General features: G+C 38.0%; 1 pseudogene; it reads left to right on the top strand.

Annotated features, from left to right (window-relative positions):
- The first annotated feature begins 284 nt into the window (after positions 1 to 284).
- On the top strand, positions 285 to 3388 carry LOC101442394 (AN1-type zinc finger protein 4-like; annotated as a pseudogene).
- The last annotated feature ends 4409 nt before the right edge of the window (positions 3389 to 7797 follow it).

The following is a 7797-nucleotide window of genomic DNA, read 5'->3' as shown; positions in this document are numbered from 1 at the left end:
CAAAGCCGCCCGCGGTGCCTGTGACTGCAGGTTCAGGCCTGAGAGGCTGGGAAGACAGAGCTCATCCTGGAGAAGGCGACTGAGTGGTCATCTCGCGTACTGTCCTGAAAGCTTTGAGTGCGTGCTAACTCTGGTCTTCTCCAATCCCACCTGACACTTGACTCCAGGTATAAAACCCAAAACATGAACAACGGTAAGTATAACCAATGCTCAAGACTGATTTGGCTAGAACTGGAACACTGTTGCCTACAACATGTTACAGAAGAATTAGAAAAGTCAAAGTAATGGATCATTACAAAAAAGAGCCTTCATTCTTCAAAGAAGATAACGTGGGACCATTTTACTACAAACTTCCTTTCTACGATACCACGGAGCTCTTCATTGAAACTTTGACTGGAACATGTTTTGAGCTAAGAGTTTCACCTTTTGAAGCTGTCATTTCTGTGAAAGCAAAAATTCAGCGATTGGAAGGTATTCCCATCCGCCAGCAGCACTTAATTTGGAATAACATGGAACTTGAAGATGATTATTGCTTAAATGATTACAACATTTCAGAAAGTTGTACCTTGAAGCTGGTATTGACTATGCGTGGTGGACCTATAAATACTAGAAGAGTTCCTATGGAAGATCCTCTCAGGGAGATGGCTGAGTACATGGATTCCAGCTGAAATGAGGTTTGGAAGAAGACCTCCCGCAACAAACAAGTTACATTTTTGGTACATCGAGAAGGAGATCAATTGAATTTCTTTCAAGTAGTAAATAGGGGAGATGGCGCTCTAACACCATTATCTGAATCTTTAAGTGGTGCTTCTGTGTATAATCTGTATAGGGATGAGGATGAAGAAATAGAACCTTCTCTTTCTGGGCAACAGATAATTGAGAATTCATAACAATGAATAAGATGAAGCTGCTGAAGGCAAAGATGAAAAACAGGAATCTCAGCAAAAAGCCTAAGAAAGCGGTCAAGGTAAAACCTCATCCACCTGTAGCGTCTCTACCTTCCAGTGGTTCCACAGCAGCAGCTCGCCAGATTGTTAAGAGTTCTCCCCCACATTGGGCAGTCTTGCTTACCTTCTCCTGGGAATACTTACCTACCTGAGACTTCTAAGAATGTACTTGCAAGTTTGACAACTCTGCCGCCTGCTGATAGACCCATATCATCTATTGCTAGTGATTTCCTTAAGGATGCTGGTAACTGGGAGAGTAACGCACTGCCTCACTCCAATAGTAGCATCATCAAACTACCACCACAGATACCTCATCTAGAGTTTGAATATGACAAAGAGCTTACTGATTCTATTCATCTTGCACCATCTCTGCCTAGGTAGACAGAACACTTTTCAGGAAATGTGCCATCTAATAATGAGGATGAGACTGTCTTATTTCCAACTACAGAACAGTGTGTAACTGAAGAATCTTTTCTACCTGAAGTGGGTTCATTTGCTTCATTAACAGAAGGAAACACTGATGAACAGAGCAGTGGCTTAGAAGGTATGTGCAAGGTCAATCCAGAGGTCTTGCTCACTAATGGTGCTAAAGGGTGGAAAGCTGCAGAGCACCATCTTAAACATGTGGCCAGGGTGTTGAATGGTGAGTCAGTAGATTACTCACCATGAATTAAGTCCTCACAAGGATAGACTCTTGTCTCCTATTCATTGTTCTGTACCAATGTCACTACAAAATTCTCCGGTGAAAACATAGTGGCAGCCCACTATGTTTTGAATTTGGGAACCTCCAATCTTCTTCACAAAACGGGCTCAGGTCATTGGATGTTCAAAATATAACTGATCCTTCCTTTTGTAGGACTACTCGCTTTCGAGGAGTTAAATTGATTCACCTGGGAAAAGATCTGATATTATTTCTAAAGTTGAGGCTCAGGATATCACAGAAATGACTAACAAGGCTTCCAAAGAGCCTGTTAAGTGTGTAAATAATATAGGTTTTCTTGCTTTGCTGGCCCGGAGTGCAAGCAGAGACAGTTTACAGACCACATGTGCGGCAGGCAGACTTCGGACTTCTGGAATTGAGCTTTGTCCAAATGTCCAGCATTTTCAGGAAGAAAACCTTAGGAAAACCTCTCCCCAGTTAAAATGTACAGAGATTTTTCTATCTGCCCATGGTATTGGAATGACTGGAAATAATGCAGCAACATAGAAAAGAGTAGGAGAATGTAATCATCACCTCCCACCCATGAAAGCCCCTATCCAAACAAAGAAGAAAACAGCAAAGCATTGTTTTCTTTGTGGAAAGCAAACTGGACTGGCTACTAGTTACAAATGCAGGCAGGTTGGCAAGCTGGAGAAGCTGAAGTGCTTTCTCTGTGGTGACCCAGCTTTGGTATTATGTAAAATAAAACATGCTTTAAATTGGCTATTCCTAATACCATCATTAAGGTGATGTTCAATTAGTAGTTGAACTAAACTCAAGAACAGGTAGACAGCACATGAGTTTCCAAAAAGTGAAAGCAGATCCTTTCCTGCCCCTTAAATTAGATTTCAACCAATGGGAGAGTGTAAATTCTTATGATAGATATAATTGCTTTTTGTTTTAATATAGCTTGGAAGAACCTCCCCTTACCCCAAGAATCTATTCAAAATTTAACAAAAGGACTAAATTTAAAGCTGATGTACTATAAACTTTAACAATTAAATAGACTCTTTGATTTCAAAACAGCTGAATAATATATTTACAAAAAAATAATCAAACAGATACAAGCTTTTCCCACCTGTAATTATTTCTTTTATTAGCATTGGATAAATATGCTCCAAGGGGGAAAAATGCTCCAAGTGTTAGGTTGAGACCAGACACTGAAAAGACTGATGCTTTTTAGAGTGTTTTCTGTTCAAATAAAAACTGCTCATCTTATTGCTAGAAATATTTCATAAAATCTTTTCATGGGATAGTCAATTTTCTCACGAGACTGAACTTCTAAGAAATTCAGTTTCTCAGGTTTTTATAGATAAAAGAAATGGTGAAACTATTTATCAGGTCTTACAATTTTACTATATCCTAAAGGTCGATATCATGTTTAATTCTGTAGTAGATTATTATAAACTGTCATGTTCATATATAACTGTTCTTGGGGTGGCAGGGAGTCTTCTGCCTGTTTATGAGTAGAAGGGAATTGTCAGCTCTGTAATTGCTAAACAGAACCAAAGAGGTCCTGTTGGACTACCTGAAGGCAAGCTCTGATCTCTCAAAGAGGTAAACCTTTCATAGAAATGTGACTATTCACGTGAACTTTTTGTGCTTTAGGTGTGAAAACAACTTCTGTGCCTCTCACCGCTATGCAGAAACTCACAGTTGCACCTATGATTACAAAAGTGCAGGGAGGAGATACTTGCAGGAGGCAAATCCTGTTAATGCACCCAAACTTCCAAAAATCTAACTCTTGCTCTGCACATAGCTGTTCTTCCTGAGGAATCATATTATAATGACAGAGGAAATATTGTTTAGACTGCATTATTTTTGTTTGACTCCAAAAGACTGGCCAAACAACAAAACCATACAATGCGTACTGTTGAAGAATGAGGATACGGATGTAGTTGACATATTTATTCTTCGGTGAATCACAAGTTTTAAAAGTAGTTTTTAAAATTTCACACCATAATGACTTAACTTTGTTATTGCACAACTTGTGTTAAGTGTTTTGTATTTGATATCACAAGTTCACTGAACAAATCTTCAAAAGATGCACTTTAGAAAGTGACACTGTGTAACCAGGTTTTCACGTGCATAGGAAAGAGCAGGCATGTAATGACTTTACTCAAATCTACCACATGGGTGTTGTGTTTTTTTGTGGGAACAGGGTGGGCCTATTTTTTAAAATCCCATGTGTGAAAGTTTATTGAGTTTACTAGGAAATTCCTTTTTATTTCAAACTACTTTTTATAAAAATAACATTTGATTTTCCAGTGTGATTTTTAACACATATCTATTCTTTCCAAAATTCAGATTGACATTCAGATATGTGTATCCATTCTATAAAACATATCATGTTAATCATAGTATATATTCTTAAAATACTACTTCTTGAATGGTAGTTTTAAAATAGAAGATATACCGCTTTTGCTGTTAAATACAGAAAACCCAATTTATAGTCAACTTTAAAAATTGGCTACATTTAAAACAAAATTTCACAACTTGGTTTGTTTCTCTTAATATGTTGAGTACTGTTACCAGGAGAAATTCAAATAAAAATTTAATTTCGTTATGGAAAAAAAAATGTGTTAACAGAAAGAGGGAGGTGAGAGTCACACATGAAGATTTGGTATTTACCTATTTCTCTAGCCTGGTCTTCCAGTTGTTGCTCATCCAAGATGGAGGCTGTGATCATGGGTCCCTTGAGTGGGAGGGCTATACTCTCTGACTGGAGTATTCAGCCCTTGATTTTTATGAACCATTCCCATCACCTCCCCTGTATTCTTGTGAATAGTCATATAGGTCCATATCTTCTTGTTCAGTTTACAAGCAGCTTTTCCATATTGAGTTTTGGCAGGGAATTTCACATGTCATAGGAGAGACTTTGTAGTTGGGGGGCTGTTAGTTCTCTGTGTTTGTGCATAAATATGTGAGTGTGCCTCTGTGTTTTCCACTTAATTTCTTTGTAAGAATAACTTACATTTTATTTCAAATACTTTCTAAAGAAATAGAATATGACATAACAGTAGTTATTTATATATGTGAAACTGCATCAGATTTCCTCTAGGCATGAGGAAACCTCAAAGGATATGGAGACAAATCTGAAATGTTTTCCTTGATTCAAAAGGTAGAACTTGCTATCAATCCTGTAAATATTCATAAAATATTTCAAAAAGAACTCCTCCTAATTTTTGAATTAGAAGTGGGATTATTCAGAAATTAAGGAATCAGAAAGAAACATTTGGGACGTGCTTGTCATTATTCTCCCATTTAGCGTAGTTAACATTATTTAATTAACTAAAAAAAGAAAAGTTGGCCAAAAATTTTTGTACAAAATGCATTCACAACTAAATAAAATCATTGGAGTCTCTTGTAAAAAATTGTACTTTTAAAAAGAGCTAAAAACTTTCATTTTCAAAAAGTATTGATGTTATATTTTGAGCAATGCTTTCACTCTTAGCTAATAATTTATATGAAAATGATAATATATATTTAACTCTTACTTTAAGTGTTCGTATTTTACCAGGTATTTTAAAAATTGTATTTCAATTTAAACACAAAATATGTTCATGATGGAATATGATCAAAATCTTACTATTAACTGTAGTCCATATCTTCCATTTGGTCTATTTTCCCCCAACCTATCACACTATTATTTTTATAAATATACTTTTACTACAGAGGTTGTGAACTAACAAAACAATCATGCACTCTGTCAGAATTCCCATACAATCCTCCATTATCCCACCTTTCCATAGTGGAACATTTCTTACAGATTATGAATAATACCATCAGACTGACCACTAACCCTGGTCCATACCATACATTTGGCCCACTTTTTCCATACTTTCCCATTAATAACATGTCATCATTGTTTTGTGTATTTTGTGTGTATCTGTTTTGACCACTGGTATGTTTTAATTTTCCCCCCATAATCATGAGTTTGACTAGTGGTTTATTTATTGTACTTCTATATTTGAACAACTACCCCACTGCACTTAAAAACAGAATTAGGGCTTAGTATTTGTTCTAGGATACACTTGTATTCTCTCTCATTCTTGCCTGTGCTTTTGGCATTGCCTTCTTTATACATACTCTCCTTTCAAAACAGTCACTCTTCCATGCCCCTAGCCCCAGGTAATTCAGTGGGTGACGTGTTTGGGCCATGCCCAGCAGGGATCCCAGTGGTGGAGGGTGTGAGAAGAGACTTTCCATGCAGGTGCTGGGCACCACCCAGTAACCACTTTACCCTGGGCCTGAATTGTCAAGGGTGACTGTAATCCTGCCTTGCCAGTCTGCACTACTCAGAGCCATTTTGGAATCCAGGGTCCAAAAACCAATTTCTTGGTCCTTGAACAGGCTATCCATTGTGCTATGCTCAGGTGTATCTGGTATCCAGTGGCTTCTGACTCAATGATTCATCATTGAGGATTCAATATTTTCTCATTTTTCTGGTCATTTCTTACTTGAACCTTGGCTTACTAAGCTCTGAGGGGCCCCATTTTGAAATATTGTGGTCCTTCTAGTGATCATGTTATCTGTGGTAATTTAGACCAATAAGATGTGAGGAATTCCCAAAAAGGAATTTGATTATTTGGAAAGAATTATGGCCTTAATGGAAATTGAATAACTGAACCAATAATTTATTTCCTTCACAGAGATCATTATGTCCAATAGTTAGAGCTGGAATATAAAAACTAGAATTTGATATTACTACTTTCTATTATATTAGGATTATTTACCTTTATAAATGTTTGTTACAGAAAGATGTGGCTCAAGTAATTCGGTACCCATCTACTATATGGGAGGCTCTGGGTTTGATTCCTGGGACCTCTTGTTGAAGGCAAGTGGGTCAGTGCACTGCTGGCCTATGTAGCAAGCTGGCCCACATGGAGAACTGGACTATGTGCTGAGCTGGTCTGCATGGAGAGCTGGCATGTGCAGATAGCTGGCACGTGCGGAGAGTGATGCAACAAGATGACACAACACAAAGGAGACACAGGAAAAAGACTATGAGAGACACAACAAACCAGGGAGGTGAGGTGGCTCAAGTGACTGCATGCCTCTCTCCCACGTTGGAAGTTCCCAGGATTTGTTCCCAGTGTCTCATGAAGAAAAGACAAGAAGAAACAGAAGATTGTGCAGTGAGTGGACACAAAAAGAAGACAGTGAGTGGAAGTAGCAAGGCGGGGGGGGGGGGGGAATAAATAAAAATAGATCTTTAAATAATTCTTGCCATACTATCTTTCTTATTTTATGTATCTTCATAAAAAGAATTTAATAAAATTCTTTTAAAAAAAGAAAATTGCTAGTTGGCTATACATGTTTTCAAAAGCTGTCAACTGGCCATCAATCCATTTACAGCAAAATATATTCTGTACAATTTGGAGCAAAAAAATATTTTTAGATAGATGTAGTGTTTGTTTTGAAGTTAAGAACTTTAAACGCTGGTCTAATATTCCTTTTGGATTCATTATTGCATTGTCTCCTTTTATCAAAAATAAATTTTGCCAAGCCTGTCCCCTTTATTTCCCAGCATAATTTTATTATAATGCACAAAAAAATAATTTTTCTTCAATACACAATATTTAACTCATAAGGTTTTAAACTCAGAAAATGAGGATGGCATTATAATTTGCATCCACTTGGTGGCGGACTTGGCCCAGTGGGTTGGGTGTCCATCTACCACATGGGAGGTCCGCGGTTCAAACCCCAGGCCTCCTTGACCCGTGTGGAGCTGGCCCATGTGCAGTGCTGATGTGCGCAAGGAGTGCCCTGCCAGGCAGGGGTGTCCCCCACGTAGGGGTGTCCCCTGCAAGACTGCGCCCTGTAAGGAGAGCTGCCCAGCGCGAAAGAAAGTGCAGCCTGCCCAGAAATGGTGCCTCATACAGGCAGAGCTGACACAAGATGATGCAACAAAAAGAAACACAGATTCCCGTGCCGCTGACAACAACAGAAACGGACAAAGAAGACACAGCAAATAGACACAGAACAGATAATGGGGGGGGGGGGGGGCGCGCGGAGATAAATAAATAAATAAATCTTTTAAAAAAATAATTTGCATCCTCTTGACCTTTATCTTTGTTGTAGAATTTTTTTTAGCTGAAACTTATGTCATGTATAAATTGGTTAAGTAAATTAGTTGGTAATTGAAAT

The sequence above is a fragment of the Dasypus novemcinctus genome, chromosome 6 (assembly GCF_030445035.2).
Source record: "Dasypus novemcinctus isolate mDasNov1 chromosome 6, mDasNov1.1.hap2, whole genome shotgun sequence".
In the NCBI taxonomy this organism is placed as follows: domain Eukaryota; kingdom Metazoa; phylum Chordata; class Mammalia; order Cingulata; family Dasypodidae; genus Dasypus; species Dasypus novemcinctus.
This window is presented reverse-complemented; position numbering and strand designations above follow the sequence as displayed.